This window comes from Dermacentor albipictus, chromosome 6, assembly GCF_038994185.2.
Source record: "Dermacentor albipictus isolate Rhodes 1998 colony chromosome 6, USDA_Dalb.pri_finalv2, whole genome shotgun sequence".
In the NCBI taxonomy this organism is placed as follows: domain Eukaryota; kingdom Metazoa; phylum Arthropoda; class Arachnida; order Ixodida; family Ixodidae; genus Dermacentor; species Dermacentor albipictus.
The window spans coordinates 24,148,891-24,171,829 of NC_091826.1; the positions used below are offsets into that span (position 1 = coordinate 24,148,891).

The 22,939-nt window shown below is 46.3% G+C and overlaps 1 protein-coding gene and 1 non-coding gene across 5 annotated transcripts in view; both read left to right on the forward strand.

The window, feature by feature from the left end:
• Window positions 1–22,939, forward strand: part of LOC135896502 (putative receptor-type tyrosine-protein phosphatase mosPTP-1) — a 251,298-nt gene that overhangs the window by 154,706 nt on the left and 73,653 nt on the right. The window lies entirely within an intron of this gene.
• On the forward strand, window positions 6,161–6,233 carry TRNAS-CGA (transfer RNA serine (anticodon CGA)). Its single transcript has one exon. It is a non-coding gene; the product is annotated as a tRNA-Ser (tRNA).

The following is a 22,939-nucleotide window of genomic DNA, read 5'->3' on the forward strand; positions in this document are numbered from 1 at the left end:
TCTTCTTCGTCGTGAATTCAGCGTTCAAGAAAACGCGGCGATACTGATGTCCATGGCAGTAGGTGGGCCCTGACTTCTTTTCGGGTGAAAAATTGCAAGTTCTTGTTTTGTTTTCTTTGCGTGGAGGTACCATTTCTCTTGTGGTGTCAATTGACACCGCCAGGGCCGAAAGGGTTAACGTGCACCTAAATCTAAGCACACGGGCGTTTTCGCATTCCGCCCCCATCGGAATGCGGCCGCCGTGGCCGGGATTCGATCCCGCGACCTCGTGCTCAGCAGCCAACACCATTTTCCCACCTTGGTGCAATCCGCGTTATATACAATGTGCCCCTCCCCACCTTTCTTTTAGCTGCAACATTTGTTTTTAAAAACTGCGTGTGGCAGGTAGCGCAATTCTAACCTTTGATCTAGATTACTGGATGAGGCGGCCATTACTCCTACGAGAAATGGAAACGTTTAACTGAATAATTAGCGTAATTATTATATCTAACTTTCCAATCAATTGCATTATTTCAATAGACGAAGCGCCAATAGTGACGGCACTCTAGGAAGGAACAAAGACAGGACAAGGCGCTTGTCGGACAAGCGCCTTGTCCTGTCTTTGTTCCTTCATAGTGTGCCGTCACTATTGGCGCTTCCATCTATTGAAAGCTATGCACCAACTAGCCCCACAACGTGTTTTACTTTAATTACATAATGGCACGTATTTCAATGTACGATTTATACATATAGTGAGTATGCAACCCAGGCATATGCGCTTGGAACTAATTATCAGGGCTGTACACCAGTTTCGAGATATTAATGTTAAGGGCGTCCGACTAAATGCACTGGCATTCCAGTTCCTTTCGTGCTTTATTGCATCGAAAAAACGTTTTCTTAAGCAAAAAGTAACTGGAACAACAGTGAATTTTCACCGCGAGTCTTACAACGCATACTTCGAAACCGGTGCCGCCCTCAGAATTCGTTCTAAGTCGACATGCTTTGCATACTCACTAACTACAATTGATGGATCGAAACATGTGCCATAACTTAATTAATACAAAGGTAATTAGGGTAATTACATTGATTTGTCAATTAGGCATTCCGATTTATCTTACAATCAGTGGCCGCCTCGCCGATTAAGTCAGATCTATGGTTAGAAGTGTGCTATCTGCACCAAGCAATTTATTTTTAAATTTGGAGAAGCTAAAAAAAAAAAAAGCCTACGTATTGGCCACGTGTTTGCATTAAAGCTTCAGTAGCTGGACCGCGCCTGTGGTACTCTCTTTTGTTTTTCGTTTCTGTCTAGTTGTTGCTCGGTGAGATCACGAAGTACGAATACCTTCTTATATTTCTACATCATATTGCTTTCCGCCCTGGTCCACTGGTCCAGACGGGTTTCGGCACTCAAGGCCTTAAGGGCTTTGCTCGAGTTCTTAAGGACATATGTGAATTGTGCGAACGCCTTCGACTATTGTTGCGCGTAACATCCAGTTACTGTGTGCATTTTTCTTGTTTTTTTTTCCTTCTCTCTTCCTTCTCCTTTTACTCCCTTTACCCCTTTTCCCAGCACAGGGTAGCCAGCCGGTATTCATACTGGCTAACCTCCCTGTCTTTCCTTCCCTTTTCTCTCTCTCTCTTTCCGCCCAGAGTTACAAGGCGTTGGCAATCATGGTGTCGGCGCGGCATCTCCATAGTATATATACTACATCGGCATCCGAAGCACGTAGCTAATTCACCCGCTATCTATCCGGCACTCTCTTATCGACCGGTCGGGGATGCCCAAACCGCCGCTCCATCTTTTAGGCACCGTGCAAGCGCTCTCTGCTGCAGCATGCGGCGAAGCGGGGCCCAATTAGCGCGTCGGCTTCTTGTTACTTCTAAACACGATCGCCTCGCGAAAACACGCAACTTTCTCTCAGTCTTCCATCATGATAGACAAGACGTACGCGTCAGATAGGAATCAGAGAGCGGAGTTTTCTTTTTTCTTTTCTTTTCTTCTTCTGTGTTCAACGCTGCATCTACAAAGAGGAAAAAACAAACAAAGCGTGTTAAGACACCTCGAACGACCGCTGGATCGTCCAAAATGGCGTAGCCAGATTGCGTGTCGCGTGATATCTCGGAGAAATGGGTGTTATCGCGCAGAGAATCGAAGAACAAGCCTCGGAAGCTTGAAAAAAAAAAGAACAAGAAAAAAGCGGTCTGTAAGGAAGAGTGTGTAGAGTGTTGGGAGCCCTAATCGAGGAAAAAAAAGAAATAAACAAAAAAAGAACGATGAGGAGAGCCCGCTGCATCCTCGGGGGTTTGTAATTAATTTAGCGCGCGGCCCGCTAAATTGAGAAACCGTCTCAGCAAGCCGCTTACAGCGTTCGTGGCGGGGTCCCAGCTCGGGCTCTAACCGGCGCTTCTTATGCGGCCCGCAAGGCGTCGCTTGCGTCGTCGCTCTCCCAGCAAAGTTAACGTTCTTTCTTTCTTGTTTGTGTGTTTGTTTGCTGTTGTGCAGGGCTCATCTTCCATAACTTTTTTTTAGTTCTTTCGTTTCCTTTAGTGTTTCCTTTTCTTTTCTTGTTGTTGTTGTTGTTGTTGTTGTTGTTGTTGTTGTTGTTGTTGTTGTTGTTGTTGTTAATGCGATCCGCGCTTGGGAGGCTCGCCATACTCAACGCGCTCGACTAAAAGCGTGCAGCGTTTTAGAAGCTGGAGAAATGTTAGTTTCTGCTACTAGGCCGGTCGATGCGGCCAGATTATTTTTCTGTTACGAAAGTAACGTCGTACAGGAACACTAAAGTATTTGACTAGTTCAGCTTACGCACTTCCAGAGTGTCCTTTGACAAGTATTTTCGCTAACTTGACGGAAAAAAAAAAATGCCCGTTAATAGTCGGTACAGTGAGAAACGAGCGTTGATAGATACGTCGGGATGACGTCAGGAATTTCGAAGTATTCGCTCGTAGTGAATTCAGTTTATTGCGGCTTGGTTAGCATGTCCTCATTCAGAAAGAAAAGTAGAATGCTTAGCCAAATGCTATAGTTACGGATCGAACTTAAAAAAAAAAGAGAGAGAGAGAGAGAGAAAAAAAAAACAGAACGTGAAAACAGCAGTGCAAGACTGGGCAGTCCACATTGTTAGAGTACGCGCAAGAAAACGAAGGAACTTCAGCTAATGTAGTATTAACGTACGACACCTGACAACGATTTTCGAACAGTTGTTGGCGAACGCAGCACTATATTTCTATTGACACATGCAGAAGACACGTCCGGAGTGCACAGAACACATCTTTACATTGGCATAATCACCTATGTAACTATGTACGCGTTCCTTATATCATACCATGGGCCACGCTGTACTACAGTCGGACTGCGCAACGAACAAGAGCGTAGCAGACGACCGAGCTAACCGGAACGACTGGCCAAACTTGTCGCAACGTTCCTCTCGCACGAGACCACCCTTCTCAATCATGACGTCATGACGCATATGCCTCGTATGCAAAGTAAACTGAAACTGATTTGTAGAAAAGATATTACAGCACATTTTTTAGGTCGCTCAAGAGCTTAAAAGTATTCTTTTTCTATAGTTTACATAGTCTAGGCTTTCATTTAATAATAATAATAATAATAATAATAATAATAATAATAATAATAATAATAATAATAATAATAAAACAATAACAATGATGATGATAATGATGATGATGATGATTCAAGTCTTAAATGCCGTGCTAGTACTCATTTAACGCTGTAATGCCCAGCGTTACAGGTCATTACAGGGTTAAGTATGAGAGAGAGGCTGTACCAGCTTTGTAATAAAGAATTGTGCGGTTTTACGCGCCAAAACCACGATACGATTATGAGCTGCGCGCCATATAGATGGGACGAGGGGGGGGGGGGGTGTGAGGGCTTCTCCGGATTAATATTGACCACCTGGAATATATCTAATTATACAAGCGTTGTTCGTTTTTCCTTTCTTTCTTTCTTCTTTTTTTTTTCCTTTCGCCTCCACCGAAATGCTTGCGCCACGGTTGGTATCGAACCCAGGACCTAGAGCCCAGCAGCGCGATGTCATAGCCATCTGGGCTGTGCCGCGGCGGCCTGCGCCTCATAACACCACCAACTGCCTTGCACGTTCGACCGATGATTAGGCGAGGCTGCAGTCGTAGCTCGAGCAGTGCTGCACGTTACTAAAAAGAAAGAAAAGCTCTACGAGGAGAGATCACGAATTTAGCATAGGATGCTCGGCACTACGCTGCCTTCATCCATTCCTTTTTTTTTTTTTTAAGGCTATAGCTCGTTTCTCCGCACCGCGCCTCTGGAGTATCGTGCTCATTTGCAGGCGGAGCGCGAGCAGAGAAAAAACCTGCATATTATTGACATCCCGCGAGCCTATACTCGGAATACCGCGTGCTTTCATTATGTGTGGGGCGATTTAACGTAACCTATACCATTATGTCCCGAAGACCAAAATAAGCAAATAAATAAATAAATAAATAAATAAATAAATAAATAAATAAATAAATAAATAAATAAATAAATAAATAAATAAATAAATAAAGCACTTGCTATAGTAAGCATTTGGCATGCGCGTATCTTTTTTTTTTTTTTTGTCTTTGAGCCTCCATTCAGAATGGCGAATCCGTTGACAAGGAAAGTAAAAGGAACTGTGGTTAAAGAAAGGCATACCAAACCTTAAATTACGCCGACAGTGCGGCCTACTTTTCTTATCTGCGCCAAGATAACGAGGTTCGTCCACGTTACGTTGTTTAGGGAATAGATAGGAAACAAGTTCGTGACACGTAAACAGTGGGCAGGTGTTTACGACGCGCATTGATTTGAGGATTAACACTATCTGTGCGTTGTTGGCGACTAATCGGAGATGTTAGCTAAGGAAAGAGTACGAAGGAAAGAATACGAATGTGGGGCAACGACGCCTGCAGGTTAAGCTCGTTTAATCTATAATGCGTCATAGAGACGATACCTCTCTTATGCCAAAGGTGTGCTTGTGCCTTCTCTCTCGATTGTGGAAACGCAGCGCAAGGACAACATCGCGAAGCCAGATGTAGTACATTGTTTCTCGCCGCGAGTGGTTGTCTCCTGCCTATGGCCGAGTTTCATTCGTGGCTATGGGCCATGTACCGAACAACAACAACAACAACGACGACGACGATGACGTCTGCTACAGACATGCGCTGAACTGTTTGAAAATATATATATATATTGCTCGCGTCCTCGTTTTCTTCGCACCGCTGCGTTCCCGCATCCGAAGTTCAGCGACCATCTCGCCCAACTCACCACAGTGCCGCGTTATGCATCTTAACGCTCCACAATTAGTGCCGTAGTTCATTCAGCTAGGCGCGTGTTAGAGAAACGATTTTTCGTAATGTCCGCCTAATGGCGAGTCATTAGGTGCAACTGTGTCTCTTTCTCCTCCTCCCCCTCACCCGCAGCATTTGTCTGTCTCGTCGAGACCACTGACCCTCGACCACACGGGATCAGCACTCTAATCTCAGACGCCGCGAACAAGCTCCGGGGCCTTTCCGCTTCCCTCTCTCTCCCCTCCCCCTTCCCCCCTGATTGGATGTACTATCACTGATAACCTCCAGGTCGCTCGCGCCCCCTTTGTTTCGTCTACGGCGACCCGAGATCAATGGCGCCGCTAACCATCGGTAACCATTAACCGAACCGATCGGACGACGTGGCACGCGTGCTCGTTTATTCTCGGAAGACGCTCCCCTCTCCCCTCCCCCCCCCTCTCCCCAACTCCTTTCTTTCCGCTTGTTTTGTTGCAGTGCCGTTGGGTGTAGTTCGGGGGGGTCGGTAACCGCGCTGGAACGACCTTTCCCGAACGAGTGACACGCGCACTAAACGGCGTGATATATATATATATATATATATATATATATATATATATATATATATATATATATATATATATATATATATATATATATATATATATATATATATATATATATATATATATATATATCCGGCAACATTGATGCCTTTAGGTAGCATATGTGGGTTTATTGACCAGTTGCCTTCACCCGAAAAGATCACGTTCTCGTGACGCCTGTGGCTTGAAGGACATTCCACGTCCGCCGCCAAGGTCTGTGAGTGGCGGCGCTGGCTAACACTCCCAGGGTTCTACTAGGACACATAAATACCCAAGAAAGTGGATGGGAAAACAGCGCCGCGGTAGCTCAATTGGTAGAGCATCGCACGCGAAATGCGAAGGTTGTGGGTTCGGTTCCCACCTGCGGCAAGTTGTTTTTTCATCCACTTTAATTTCCATTAATTTATCGTTTCATTACTTCATTTATTAAGCACAAGTAATTTCCCCTATGTTGTCCTTGGTGTCAGTGTTTGTTGTCTTCTTATAATATGAATTATATATATATATATATATATATATATATATATATATATATATATATATATATATATATATATATATATATATATATATATATATATATATATATATACGCGCGCGCCGGCGGCATTTCCGATGTCTTGTTTGATGCTCACTGCAGTCTCCTCCGGTCGTGCCTTCGCGGTTTTCCTTTCGAAGCGACAGCGTTGAACTGGGCGCATCGAATCCCGAGCTCTCGTGTCGATAGGCGCGAGAAACACTGGAAGCGAGCGGACGGAGAGAGAGCTCATTACGGCGCCGATTAGGACGAGCGTTTGTTCCACTAAACAAAGAAGGAGCCGGGTTCGTAATGACTGCTAAAAAAATAAATAAATAAAAGGAAAGAAGGACGTCAATTTGTCTTCTACTCCGGCGGCGCATCTAAAGAGTTATTTTTCTTAGCATTCCCGTGTGTGTGATGCAAACTTTCTTCTTTATTGCGATTTGCATGCGTGCGTACGAAAGAAAGAAAGAAAGAAAGAAAGAAAGAAAGAAAGAAAGAAAGAAAGAAAGAAAGAAAGAAAGATGTGAGTCGGCGTATAAAGAAATTAAGTGGGGTTGGGGGGAACCTAAGGATTGATTTTGGCTTCCTGAGGGCTCTTATACTATAATAAGTTAACGACCGTTTTCGCATTCGTTCCACTCCCGAATTAGAAATTCGGCCGGGAGTCGTAACAACAGCCTCCTGCGCTCCGCAGCACAACGCCGTAACCACTGCGGCTGGTCAAAAGAAAGGAATAAAAAAAAGAAAACTTAAAAGAAAATGGGCAGCAAGCATCGGAACAGGGTGTTTGTCAGTCAAGCTATATATATATACATATATAGCTTCTCGATATAGGACTGCGGGGATGCCTTGCTGGGTACACTGAATGCTGCGCAGTACCCTTTGCGAGGACAAATATCCGGGCACAGGTGTCAGCATGGGCCCACCGGGTCACCACCGTTGATAAACGAGTGTCTCCGAGGTCCGAGCTTAATATCAGTCCGGGCTTAATACCCGGCTGGGCTTAATAACCGGGCAATCAGTCCGGGCTCAAAACCCGGCCAGTCAGCTTTTCCACGCTATGTTGGGGGAAAAGAGTGGCGACGGCAAGGCAGTTCGCTTTAACAGGAACGCACATCGCACGCAGGGCTCAATTGTGTCGCGTTTGCCGGAGACAAAAGAAAAGAAAAGAAAAGAAAAGAAAAGAAAAGCAAAGGAAAAGCTCAGGCAAGGACCCTCCCATTTCGAGTTGGCTGAGATACGCAGTTCGCTGCGCTACTCCGGATTGACCACCAGGCTCATCTGGCAAGCGTAACGAAACCGGAAACCATGCCCGATGCTATAGTATAGCCCCCCCCTCCCCCCCCCCCTCCACACACGATACCAAGTGTATGCCACCCTACCTCTAGCTTGGCTTGGCTCGGCTTCGAACGCTCCCTTACTGTCATCCTTAATGCTTACACACCACTGCACGTATGGCTCACGGGAAGCCCGCGTAGTTCCCGTCGACGCCCCCCACCCCGGATCTATTTTCACTTTTTCCGTCTCGTATTGTTCCCCGTTTTCCCTAATCTCCGCGCGTCTCGGTTTCAGCTGGCTTTGCTCGGCGCACTGAACGCACACAGAACCTTTTCTTTTCTTATCTTTTTTCCTGACTTCGCTTTCAATTACTTTCCATTCTTCGCTGAGGTGACCACGCCTACTATCCCACTGCCGCCCATAAAAAAGACGGCAGCGGAAACAGGCCACTGAAACACAATACAACCCAGAAATCAGGTAACAAACAATAGCGCACGGGGAACGCTACCTCTAGTGACGGGGGAAGGGGGGGGGGCGATGTGGCAGTTTTGGGGGAAGTTTGGGAGAAGCGCGGATACGCGGCCAAAAGGAAAAGAGGGGAGTCGGGGGAAAGGAGGAGTTTGGGGGGGGGAGATACGAAACCAGCACGTGCCTAAGTGCGTCCTCTCATCAGTCCGTGCGCATATAACAGGGGACGCCCCGTCCAATTCGACTCACCACCCACGAACCCCTCCCCCCTTCCCTTACCCACACGCGGTATGGGTTTGGCGTCCGCTCCTGCGCAGCCTGCGTGAACACCAAGCTTGTGCAGGCCATTTATTTAGATCCCCCACCGTGTACTGAACAGGCGGCCTGGAGATCCGTGGATAATAAATAGAATAGGTCACTTGTGCTTATCGCTGATGGACGCGTTGCTGCCCGGGGTTCCTTTCTTTCCCCACAGCTCTCCCTACGCGTGGTGGCTGCTGCTGCACGTGCTGCTGTCAACACCACGCGACACCAAACCCAGTTCGACGACGTGTCCGTTATGCGTGTGCGTTTTTGTCAGTTTATTTCTTTTTTAAAAGTCGGACTTAAACTGGCCTTGTCAACGTCGTAAGAAAAGCGCAGGAAAAGAAAAAAGAAAGCCAGCCCGAAAGTTATTTTGTTTCACGCGTGACATATTCAATCCCCGCATCAGAATGAAATTGGCTTTTTCGTGACGCTTTCAAGCCCGCGGCGAAGCCCGCTTTTAAGGGAAGCACGGAGAACGTTGAGCGTTCCGAGCAAATCCGCGTTTCTCTCCCGTCTAAACAATACCCTGTGTGCTTTTGTTGCGTTATGGTTCAAGTATGTGATGTGTGAGGGCCCTCTTTGTGCTTTTAGTTAACATGAAGTGCCATTTTTATGCACATGTTCTTGATTCTTTCTTTCTGTTGCCCCCAGTCATATTGGCACTCAGCTCACATCAATTCAACACTCATCTTGTATGGCTCATCAGAGTCCTTATAAGTGCGTGTCAAAACCAATGACTCATAAATTAAGCGTAAGCATGCTCGAAAAGGAACAGAAAATAAATGAAAAGAAGCCTCGTTCAAAATCCATTTTTCCCGCTAATGTTACCGATGGTACTAAATGCGGGGGGAAATGCAGAAGAAAGAAAAAATTCACAACGCAGCCAAAACCATCTGCCGTCTGAGTAATTGGCCCTCTTTCCTCCGGCAGACGACACCAACGGAGTGCATTCGCAGACGACAAACTTCTGACGCAAATTAACCGCGTCGTCTGCTAATACTCGCCGAACCCCCTTCTGCGTTCATTCGCTATTCGTTGTCTCACTTGACAAGTGGCGCCATCACACGCGATGATACCCCCTTCCCGCAACCCCCATACCTTTCTCTCTTTTCTTTATTTTCTTATTCTGTATTGTTTTTTTGCTGAACAAACACAACTGCAAGAAGCTGCAAGAAATGCGCAAGCAACCTCCAACAGACGAAAATCGTATTTGAAGCATAGTATTTTTACTATGTATTTTTCCTTCTGTCTATCATCTGGGTGGGTCTCTTGTTAGCGACCAAGTGCAGTGCACTCATTCCTTTCCCCAGTCTCGAATTTTGATTGTCGTTATATCTTCGATTCCTCTCTGTAATTTGGGTGAACGATAAATGGTTCTCTCGAACTGTCGTGTTCCTTAATCCTGGCTCCCGCACTTTTTTCGAGATGGGTTAAAAAAAAGCAATCACAGAGGGCATAATTCCTGCTTATAATTGCACACTGATATAGATGATCCGGAATTCTGCTTCCGGTTTGTCAACTTTGCATGCAAAAATTAAAAAAAAATAAGGCATGCATTAGCGAAAGAACTGCCTCAAGGCAGGCGCCCTCTGTTAATGAAATCATGAGGCGGCGCACGGAAAATGTTGAGAGAAGCTGTGCGGATAATAAATTGCCCCGAGGCCAGCGTTGAAGCGGGCAGGTTTTCCAGAAAACACGCCACGTTGTTTCAAAACTTACTCGATACGAACGTGGCGCCAAACGGCTTGCCCTCTCACTCGATGGTACGCCACTGTGGTCGCCTCATTAGCGAATCGCGTTTCTTGCACGTAAAACCTAAGTTTTCTTTAACAACGCCAAGAACGAAAACATCATCTTCTGTCAGAACCATCCTATATATCAAACAGAACCCATCACTAACATTAAGTACACACACCGTTCTCCCGGACTAAGCTATTTGTTGACTCTTTTGTTCCCAATACACGCAGAGAATGGAATGACCCGCCCGCCTCTGTCGCCGAACTGACTGATGTACTTGCATTTAAGGCTGCTGTTGAAGATTGCAATAGGATGCATTTATAACGAATTGCTTGCGATCTCTGGAGTCATCTCTTATGCAAGTCACTTGGTTGTGAAAGTCGTGAACCGCACAGCTCACGATGGAACCGAAAGAGAATTATTCCTTCGCTATACAAATCATTTCGTTGTAGAGGCGCTGGACTGTACTTGTATTCTTAGACGCCGGCCTTGTTGTTTCACCCTGTGAAACAACAACGCAACTTCTGGAAAGCTTTGCAGAAGCTTTGTAGATGGTAGCGCCATCTCTGTCGCGCTCCGCAAACTGTCTGCTGAAAACCGTGGCCCACGAGAATGCAGCAGCTCAGCATTGCGCCAGTGCGATCTTGAGGGCAGCGCAAAGACGGTCGTCCTTCATGTTTCCCCCTAATGACATCGCAGAATTCGGCTTTCTGTCGTTTTCCTAATCGGATCTAAAATGTGAAAGTGAAGAGACATGCGGTGCCAGCAAAGTTCCTTTTCATGGTTTCGTGAGCGTTAAAAATTTCCCATTATTCTAGGAAAATCGAAATAAAGAATTACTCCAATACCCAGGGAAACTAACGAAGAATTATTTGGTGGCAATCACGTACACCACTACTTCAGTTGGCTCCGCAAGCAGTGTCCCATCGTCATTTATGTCTATCATAGGAAGGCGTACTGTGATTAAGCGCGCTTGCATATATTTCGCACAAGTCTGGCGTTACTGTACATCACCGTGGAATTAGTCGTTTGGATGAGTAATGACTCGAAACGAACACGTGAGATTTCAATGCTTATCTGGTGCTTGCACGCGTGTTATTTCTTTCATAAGGAAGCCATTGACTCAATGTTAACCGGCGAACCTACTTCTAACAGGTATTTCATTTCTTTCTATGATACACCACATCACCTATATATATAAAAAAAGAAACAGTGCCCTTTCACTCTGGTGAAGAAGGATGACCAGCGAAGCTGTGTATGTGGGCCCCTTATATTATTGCTAAAATACATCCCCACCCACACAGTAACAGTAATCTCGGGGATGAGTCAGAAACGTCCTTCCACGTCGACATTTAATTTTCGAAAAGGAACCTTGCTTTACCGCTTGCATAATCAAATGAATTAAAAAAAATAAACAACCACATGCGAAGCTACAAGGTACATTACCAACGAAGTAATGCAACACGCATATACGGGGTGTTTCAGCGAACAATTTCAACATTTTTTTAGAGTTTTCCTATGGCAGTTAGCACAATTCTACTTCAAGAGCTGGTCCATTCGAAGAGGAGGGCATTACCTACACAAAGAATTGAAATTCATAATCGATTAATTAACAAAAAAACAACATTTACGCTTTTTAACTGATTACTTCATGGTCCACGTTGCAATTTACAAATTCTAGCCGTGGAGTTCGCAAGGCGGATCCACTTAGAACGAATTCTCAAAAATGACACCAGTTTCGACTTATTGATTCCCGAACTTTGCGGAGAAACGCATTGGCGTTCTAGTTACTTTCTTAACAAAACGTCGTTTCATGCATTCAAGCATGAAAGTTGGTTTTATGCGAAGGCAATTTGTTGTACCTTTTCTTTTTTCACTGCTGTTTCTGGGTTGATTGTGCGGTACAGAGCGAAAGGAACAGTTTGCCCATTCAACCTTCTCTTTGTAGCCACTTTTTGCCGCACCCTGACATCTCTTTTGCACGTGAAACCAACCAACCAGCGAAACAAACAAAAACGTTTCGTTTGTTAAGCGGCTTGCCCCAGTACTAGCCGCGTGCCTTCAAGTTCAATTTTCCTCGTCACTGCCCTTCACACGTGTGGGAGGCCTTATGGAGAGAAGTTTCCTTTTTAATGCAAGGCAACGCTGCCAAATTTGGTTTCCTTCGTGTGCCATAATACATCAGCGATCGATTATCTTCTGTCATCCGAGGGTTCTCGGTGACGTCATGACAACGAGAAAAAAAAAACGAGCAACTAGATTCAACCGGACACCCCAGGACCAAGATAATCCCGTACTTTTCCCTGACATGCCGTCGAAGGCAATCTGCAACATCAGGCTTTTCTGTCTTTATCAGTCCTTGACGTTGTGTCCCTTTTTCTGTTTCTCTTCTTTTATTTCTCTGTACGCCTTCATATTTATGAGCATGATGGAAACGTGAGAACGTCCTTTCAAAAAAGCCTGGCCCCTTCGCGACTCTCTGTGACACGTGCGCCAGAAATAACCGATAACGTCGACAGATGTCGCCACGTGCCAACCCGCTTCAAGCTTGCCTCTGCAGTGGCGCTGGCACGGCGCAGTTCTATACGATTTGATTAAGAACGCTCGGGTTGATCCCCTCCATTGTTACGCCTCTTCTTGTTTAACTTTCGCTCTTTTTTTTATCTCTCTCTCTCTCTCTCTCTTGCCTCGCAACCTGACAAACGCCCGTTCTGGCTTACAATGTCGCCACGCGTCTTATCGCTGTTTTGCTGCCCGGTGGCAGCAGTCACGCACACGACTATCGTCATTCCTTTCCGCGAGAGCGTGCGGATGAACAAGAGAGGATACAAGTCATCATCATCATCATCAGCCTGGTTACGCCCACTGCAGGGCCAAGGCCTCTCCCATATTTCTCCAACAATACGGAGGATACAAGTGATCGCACTCATTTCACATGCATTGCACCAGCTGGCGGTCGCGTCTGCTGCAGCCTCTGCAAGAGGACGGTGTCCGAAAGGGAGTATCCTTTCAGTCCACGGAGAATTCGCCTAATGAAGACGTACATTCTCCGCGATCGTCGCGGAGTAAGGGAGCATATCCATTACTCTCTTTTCGACAGCACTGCGTGTCACGTGATGCGGAGGAGACCCGGCACACCTGAGATCCTTCTGCGACCCGCGCATACGTGTAATGCGATATTGATCGCGCTCGCCAAGCTGACGGTGATAGATGATGGCGCTGTGGGAGCGTCCAATCACTCGGCGTTCATTTTCCGCGACACGCCGGCGGCCTTAGCCGAGGATAGAACGGTCTTGTCGGTGCGAGGAGAGAAGAGATACACGAGGCAAAAAAAAATTTTGTAAGTGTCCGGCTTCTTCTCTTTTCGGCTGGGAACGTCCCACGCCACGGATTAATTTTTAAAGCGACCGCCGCTGACCCGTCGGCGCTTCCGTCACGCCCCTTTGTCTTTGTGGAACCGCAGGCGGAAAGGGCCAGAGAAGTCTGGTCCGGACAGATGGTTTTTAATTTTTTTTCGTTTGTTAAAATGGCAGAGAACTCTCGAACGGCTTTGTTTTATTCCACATTCCACAAGATGGCCTCTCTCTCTCTTTCTCTCGCTGCCTTCATTCTTTTTTTATTATTACGTGCTGGGAACGAGGATATTTTGCACACAAGATATTCTGCAGTTGAGAATAGCCATGCACATGGCCGGAGCTGCGTTATAAATGAAGTGAAGTATATATATATATATATATATATATATATATATATATATATATATATATATATATATATATATATATATATATATATATATATATATATATATCATTATACGCGCGCTCTGGAAGCGGAGTATAGCTGTGCAGGCACTTGCGTGGGGGTCCTTCTCGCGTATATTTCCTCGGGGGAAGAAAGGAAATAAAGAAAAACTTCCGTGAAATGTCTAACGTATGAAGTTGTGTGCGCCAAAAATCCACAATAACGGACCGGCTGACGTACTCGAAACGCATTTCTCGACACAGCTCACAATTTTCGCTCGTCGCAACGCAAACATTCGCCTGAGTTCCCGCATCATTAAATATCCGAGTAAATTGGCTTTGCGCTTTTTATTTCGTATAATAGTTCATAGCATTATTCTTTTTTTTTCTTTGCTCAAAAGCTGCAAAGTTGGCCAGAAAGGACTCGCTGCGAGGGCAAGTTGGTGCGGTTTGTTATGCATATTCTTTCTGACGGCGCAAAAACACAGACTACACAAATAGCACACGTGTGCATGTGTGTCGAGTTCTCCGTGGGGCCGTCCTTTTTTTTTTTTTCGGGCCGTCAAAACGAAATTTATTGCAAAGTTGGCGTGGCGTTTCACTCCAAATCTTTGCTTCAAATTCTGCGTTTGTGTACACAAACCGTGTCTCACGTTTAACTTGTCATCTTAAACGAAGGGGGTTGCTGACGCAAAGCGTGTTAAGTAAACAATCAAAATGTCCATCAAACTGGTTCCATCGTTTCTAAAAGTATGTACCAACAGGCCCAGCAACGGACTCTCCACACGAGTGGTCAATAATAATAAATAAATAAATAAATAAATGAATAAATAAATAAATAAATAAATAAATAAATAAATAAATAAATAAATAAATAAATAAATAAATAAATAAATAAATAAACGAAGGTGGCGTGTCTATCGCCTCGGCTAGAATTCCTAACGCGAACTTGACCGTCTCTAGGAATCTCTATATAAGGCAAAACAGGTTGAGCTGTATCTGCGGCGAGTTACTATTCAAAGGTAACGTACGGGGAAACAGAAAATGAAGCCAGGAAAAAAAGTACATCGGAGCAGTGAATTGCTATGTTCAATTTAAATGTAGAAATGAACGTTCGATCTCCCCACCAACGGTTAGTTATCTCTTCGTCCCGTTTTCATTTCCATTCACCTTATTGTTTCTACGTTTATTAAACTTTAAAAAAAATAAGCCCCCCTCTATGCTTTCACTGGCTGCGCTGTCTGTCACATAGTTCTGTTGGTATGGTATGAAGAACTTTATTTAGGTCCTGAGGGATCAGTTCTGTTGTTACCGTCAAAAAAAAAACTTATAATGATGAAAGTCGAGCGCCTCGGGGATCCTCCTAATCGTCTCGTTCACTACCCAAAGAAGAAGGCACTTGAACGGGCGCTTCGGAACCTCCTAGCAAATAGCCGTCACTGTCGCCGAACAGTGTAAACACGCGCACTTGCCATCCGTGGCTCTTGGCGAAAAAAAAAAGAAGAGAAACAGAAAAGAACGTCGTGCACTGCGGAATCGACTTCCTAATGCAGGATGCATAGCGTATAACATCCGCCGTCCTGTCGCTTCCTTTTCGGCTCCACCGCGTAGCTCTTCCGCAGCTCCCGAAAGGAACAAAAAATGCCGTAACCCCTCCGAGGTCTTCTCGGAAGGAACGCGGTTGAAAGCTTTTTTAAATGAATGGCCCGCAGGCACAAGGAGTGTATGGGGTTTGTGCGTTCGCCTACTTCGCCTAAAAGCGCGCGCTCGCGCGCGGTGATGTTTAGACAAAAAAAAAGAAAGAAAGAAAAGAAGAAAACCGAACACGAGAGGCCCGTTCTCTCCGGTTACACGCGCGCTGCATCGAGCATATATTGCGCGGCCACGTCAGAGTCTTGTCGGAAACGCCTCGGGGGCTGTGCGCGTGGCTTTCGCGGTACTATATGGATTTCCCTATATATACCTTATGCGGGGCTTGCTCCGTTTTCGCTCGGGCGAGGTGGCGATGGTGTGTGTGCGCTTCGTGTTCTTTCCTTTTTTTTTTTTGCTTTTTCTCGTTCTTTGATGTCGGCGGCCAGCGTCCGGCGCTCTGCACTGCTTCGGCGTTCGTGTCTTGGTTTAGTGGCCTGTAGTTTGGAACCGCGGAAAGCTGAGCTGTAGTTGGCGTAGGAATTCGTGTTAGAAGAAAGGAAAGTTAAGACGCGTATAGACACGGACAACGGGCGCGGGAATAGGCAAACGGGTGGTTTTCTGTTTACCTAATGCTTTCTTTTCTTTTTCTTTCATTTTTTTCTGACGCTAAGGCCTATAGTTTAACCTTCCGCGTCTAAAAAAAAAAATATTAGTAAGAAACCATGGAAATGGGCCGTGGATATTCGGAAACCGTGCTTCTTGGCGTCTGTGGTGGCACCTTCGGAGTGAACGAAAAATACGTAGGACTAATCTAATTCTAATTATGGGGTTTTACGTGCCAAAACCGGTTTCTGATTATGAGGCACGCCGTATAGTGGAGGGCTCCGGAAATTTCGACCACCTGGGGCTCTTTAACGTGCACCTAAATCTAAGTACACGGGTGTTTTCGCATTTCGCCCCCATCGAAATGCGGCCGCCATGGCCGGGATTCGATCCCGCGACCTTATGTTCAGCAGCCTAACGCCATAGCCACTGAGCAACCACGGCGGGTATACGTAGGACTCGTGTGTCAGTTGGGAACACGCATGCAATACAAAAGTATCTGAATTCACAAAAGGAAAAAAAAAGAAGAAATAAGCTAAATAATGATATAATAATAATAATAGCTAAAGAAATAATAATAAATACGCTAGAATTGTTTGTAAGCGCAGTGGCCAGTCGTGAAGATAGGCATATCATTAGGGAGATGGGGAGTGGGGAGGCAGCCTGGCCATATGTAGCAGACAGCCCTTGCGAAGAAGAAGAACAACAAAAATAATATTTTGCGAATTCGGCGTCAGATATGACAAGTTAGCCGTAGCTTTAAGACGTACGTCGAAATGGCGCAACCGCGATGTTGCGGACTTTGCTGAGGCGTGAGTACACGTGATTACATTTACAGCGTGGATGAATGAAATAAACTTCGAGACTCGAAGCTATCCTCCTTGAAGCTGTCCGCTTCGCCTTCTCAAGAAGCCGGCTCGGCCCAGCGTCTGTGGTTTCCCCGTAGTTTTTAGGTGACGCGCGCCTTCTTTCGGGTGCTTTACCAAACGCTCCGTGCGCACATATTCTCCCGATTTCTTCACGCAGCACGAGTGTTTATTTCCTTATTGCAATGTGTACGGTTATCGCCTCGTTTGCAGGTTGCGAATGCTGCAGCCGCCCGCTGTAGTTCGGACGCGTTGTCTTTTCGGAAGAGCGTGCGCACACGCGGACGGTGGGAGAAAGCCGCTGAATCTTACTGCGACATGACCATATCACGTCTAGGACCTATAGATTTTCTCACCTTCAATTTTTTTACCTTGCACTCCGTCGTAGACATTTCCTTCCTCCATAACGTACAGCACCCCGTATTCCTTTTATTCGGCGGGTCTTGAAGTTTTGTATGTCGGATGGAATTCTGCCCCTTGCGCAGAGTACTGGAACTACATACTGCGCAAAAGAATGACGGCGAATATGTCCTACGTTCATACAGCGGTTCTTAAAGCGCATCTTTTAGGCGCCCGTTTCTGCCACGAGCGTTGGCGTTTCGCTCCTATAGCGGAGCGAACGAACGCGGCGAAAGACGGAACCGAACGCGGAGAGCAGCGGGAGGTGAAAGAGTGCGATGGCGGAGAAAAGGCGAGGAGGAAAGCGTAGGAGGAGGGTGCGGCAGAACAACACCACCTAGATAGCACAAGGCCTGTTTACTCCGATCCATGACGTCACGCTATAGCCTGGCCCGAAATTTCTATTGACAAGGCTGGCGTGATGAAAGCGGTGACGTCGAAATCACTGTTGCCTACTCGGGAGCATCCCCATTAGATTCTATGGCAGTCGGGCCAGGTAGCATGACGTCATGGATCGGAGTGACAAGGCCTCGCGCTATCTAGGTGGTGTTGGGCGGAACCACTAGTTGCAAAGCGCATATGAGCAGGGTACGGCGAAAGCGTGAAAAGGAAAGCGTAGTGCCGCGCAAGGCGGGCTCTGCGGCGACGATGGCGACGATTAGTAAGATCTTGATGAGGGCAAGTTGGTTCATACTTAGAACTGAGGTGAAACAGCGCGAAAAAGACGAGGACACGAGGAAACAAATACCACAATTTGTTTCCTTGTGTCCTCGTCTTTTTCGCGCTGTTTCACCTCAGTTCTATGGCGACCATACGACGCCAGAGTATATAGCGCGCGTCGTCTGCATGGCAACAAAGCGCTGCGTGAGCGCAGGTCTGTCTGCGGCGGCTGCTGCGAATCGCGCGCGCCACGCGTCACCCACGCGCGGCCTCTCGCGATCTCCCGATTAGCGATCGAGGAAGTCGCGCCACACTTCGCTCCGCTTGCAACGTGCCGCGCGAGACAGATTGTCCGCGCCACCCAATACATCGCGAAACGAAAACACTTCTAGAGCGGGGCTCAAATTTCCCATTAGGGAGGGTCGTAATCGTCGCTGAATTTTTTAAAGTTCACTTTTCCTGTTATTACGAACTTTAAACAAGGCTATATTGTGGTTATATCGCTCTCGAAACCCCGCCAGAATCGTTACGAAACTTAATTGGGTAGTTTTAATTGAAAAAGTAACACTTTTCTCATCAGGCGGAGTAAGCAAATTGAGAGACCATAAAGTGCTGAAAAACTGAGAGAAGCCGGGCTTCGCTTATGGCTTCATTTTTTATGCTTTTTCCAAGTTACCATCCGCGTCATCATGCCCCGTGGCCATCTTTCAAGAAGAATCTATATTCTCCACACGTGTCACAAGCGTAAGGAACAGCGGCGAAAAAACAACCACTCTTATTTCGTTATGAGAACTGCGTCGACGTTGCTGCGCCCTAAGGCGACAAGAGTTGCGCGTGACGTCCGGCTCGGCTCGGCTTGGCCTGGTTCGGCTTCGGAAATCCACTAATTCACTAAAAAAGCTTAAAGGTCCCAGTGAACGACGTTGTATACACCTGTATCTTTCAATTCACTTTTATCTCCTCTTTCCGTCACCAGGGCACCGCGGCGAATGAACGCGCCAAAGAAAGTCTGTGGCGTCGTCCTACAAAGCTCGTTCACCTCGCTTCAGCTAGCGCCCGGATCGAAAGATGGCGGCGTCGGTTATAAACGCCGGCGCGCGCGCCCGGACACGTCCGATCGTAAATCTCGATTACGTCACGCCCTCGCCGCCTTCACCTCGGCTGGAGAGATTTATTCCTTTACTTTATGACCGCTAGCGGCTCGACTCAATCACACCTTCTATATCCAGGTTGTAAGAAGGTTTGTGTCACTTTAACGCAGGCGACGAGACTTTTATTTTTTCTTTTGTCGTCTGCTTCTTTCCCCGGGCGGTATGTACCGGTGTTGGCTGCCTTCTGCAACATACATGCGTGATGCTCCGCAAGAAAAGGCTTAGCTTCCGAAGTCTTTGTTATCGTCTGCTACTCACACGCGCGGTGCTACACGCGGTGCATAAAGAAAAAAAAAATAGAAAGAGGCTTAAGCTGCTGACAGAAGATGTAGCGTCAGCGTCCGTGACAGAATAATGATAAGCATGCCGAAGAGGGCTAGCGAATACGTATGACAGTACATGCTCGGGAAAAGAAAAAGAAAAAAATTACAACTACGACGTAGTACCTGTGTTCCGGTCCGGATTCCTGCTGATAGCAGCATGTCGGCGTGTACCCCTTCTGTAACAGTGAAAAACAACCTTCAGACGTGTGTCTTCGCCTGACATCGAAAAACAAATATCGTGCAACGGCTGCCTGCCGCTCGCCGGAATCCTTCCGGTACGGTACCAAAGAAACATTATTTTTCATGTTTCATTATTGCTATTTTTTGTGCAAGCTACATAACCTTGTCAACGAACGCATGCTTTCCTCAATACCACAACCCATTGTTGATTTTCATTCTATCCTTTCGCTCTGGGCCTAGACAGTTTTCCTTTTCAGCAGTATTCATCAAAAATGGGGGAGGTTGTTAACCCCGTCCTCCTAAAGAAAGTGACAGGGTGTCCCCGTATCGCTTTTAATTATCTGATAGTACAGATTGATGGAACCAAACATGTATTCAACGTCGTGTTATACTATCAACAAAATAGCGCCAGCAAATGTAGTCCGGTCTAAAATAACAAGAAAACTTTATAGTGAACCCAGTTCCAGACTGAAACCACTCGGTGTGCGAATGAGCTCATATAGGGGGAATAACAAGGAAGTATTTTTCTTATTTATCATCATCATTGCTTATTGCTCGTTACCATAACGTAGATAATTATTAGTAATGTCTTTTGTCCCCCATGGGCGGGAGAGGTGCAAGTGTTCTTGTTATCTTGATTATTGTCGTCGTTATCACGAAAACCAGCGGATCAGACAAATATTGTCGCAGTAAGCAAATGCAAAGCACCGGCGAGAAGTGTGGCGGTACGTCCCTAGATTGAGGTGAAGTAATGAATATGAACGTCTCTGCAGCGCTAATGAATGAATGAATGAATGAATGAATGAATGAATGAATGAATGAATGAATGAATGAATGAAATACACCGGCGAAACTTAGAGCCATCCTTTGATAGAATGAGATTGAAGTAGAGAATACATGAACGTCTCTGCAGCGCGAATGAATGAATGAATGAATGAATGAATGAATGAATGAATGAATGAATGAATGAATGAATGAATGAATGCGAACGTCGTTTGCTGACAAGCTTTGGAACAACCGAGCAATTCCATGCCGCTTAAGCTTCAGTGGGCTGGCCAGCTAACGCACAGGGCTTATATGTACTGTGGCCAGGCCGAGATTTGGCAAATTCATATGGATCCATTATAAGTTCAGTTCTCTATTTATGTTCAAGTTATGAGTTCCACTGTTGCACTTAGTGTGCAGAACTCGGGAGGACGGTCGAATCGCTAATTCGCAGGCGTCGTCACGTGATGACTCGGGAACGTCGATGCGCATGCGAGGAGAATCACTGCGCCAAAGCAATTTCTCTGGCTCCAAGGTTGTTCCTGCGCGAGCTGTGTTTTCGGCGCGCTAGACCGAGATCTTCCGAGTGAGAGCACGCCGCCACCTTTTTCCGGTTCCCAAAAATTGAAACCAGCAGCTGCTCCCACAGGAGGTTCACCTATCGACCCATTCACTCTCTCCCCCTGTGAATCCCCTGAAACATTAAAAGGAAAAGAAAGTGGAACGATAAACCGAGAAAACAAGGCCAGGTGTAGAAGAACGCCGCGTTACGTTGAGTGCCCTCATAGCGGCGGCGTCGCACTGGGAGAACGTGCACCACCGAGTTTACGATCCGGGAAAAAAAAAAACTCGCCCCACAAAACCACCCCATTGCACAAACCTGCACTCCCGCTACCCGCACGACGGCCGCTAGGGGACGCCACCGAACGGTATACACGAGGGTAATTACCGCTCAGCCTGCCACGCTCTTCTGCGGTCTCCGCCACGATCACGGATGGATGGCTTCGGGCCTTTTCTTTTCTCTCTCTCTCTCTTTCTGAATGTTTCTTTCTTGTTCTGTTGTTGCTCCGAGGAAGAGGAGGAGGGGAGTTTAGACCGCAATTACGACCGGTGTATAGAGAATCCCGTCACACCGCACTTGCCCTCTGACACCCAACCCTCACCTTTCATTTGAACTCTAGAAAAAAAAAAAGTGCGAGGGCTTCTCTTGCGCTTGCCTTTTCATTTATTTTTTTTCTATTGATTTCGATCCAGTTAGCTCTTCGCCGAAACCACGCCCCTTTAAAGCACAGCCGCGCTTTCAGCCGAAGCCGTAATTATCTGGCGCTGCGATCGCGGTATACTCGTAACACAGCAACGCGCGGGGTGCAGATGTAGCAGCGTTGTCACGTACCACTCGGGCTACGGGCAAGCTTTCCGCACCAGCTGCAAGTTCCTAATAGCAGCAGTGCCGCTCTCCCTTTCTTTCTTTCTTTCTTTCTTTCTTTCTTTCTTGTTCGTTATACTAGGCGTCACGCAGACTTCTCGCGACACTGGGCTACGAAATCCGGCCACCTCTCTCCGACCAAATCACCGAGAGCCGTACGCGTACGCGACGTATTAGTGGGCCCAATAAGGCAGACCACTGTCCTGTCAACTATCGATTAACTTATAGTTTATCTGCATGCCCGGCGGTTGCGTGAAACTTTGTTACCGCCACTCGATCAGCAGCACTCCCTCCTAACGACCTGGAAAGAAACGTCCGTTTACTATTCTTTCAGTTCCGTTGTCGCTTTCTTTTGTTTGTCTGTTTGGAGTGTAATGTATCCGAAACGATGGAGGAATGGACGAAAGTGTAGCTGGCTGTTTCATTCATTTGTTTAGCTCCTTTAGAATGGAACGTGGCAGCCAATCGATTCATATGTGACTACACCCCAGTAGGCCCCGTCATAACCGGCTGTCTAGTGCGGAAACTTCACGGAGGCGGAGCCACCTGTCTTCTTTTCGTCTCTGTATTTTCTGACTAACCGATGCCGCGGCAACAGTCTTGCTATTGCATAAACGTAATTAACTGATGCAGTTTGACCTTTTTACAGTGCGTCGGGTTTTGTCTACCTCTCGCCAGTTTAACTTTAGCGTCCCTTGAAGAAGACTGAGCACTTTAATGCCGCCAAGCACTCGAAAAAAAAATCTTCATGATTAAAGAAACACTAAAGAGATAAATATGTCGATCTGCATGAATAAATATACCCTTCTACAACACGCCCAAAAATGTCTAATATAAACCACTCTTAACGTAGGAAGAGGCTTGCTTAGCTAGCGAGGACTCAAGAACTAAAGACTGCATGTACCCCGTAAAACAATTTACACCCTTTAAATTGCATATGGGTCAAATGTGCTTACAACTCGTACCCTTACTCCCTTTCTAGCTGTAACGGTGTGCGTTCATTCATTACATTACT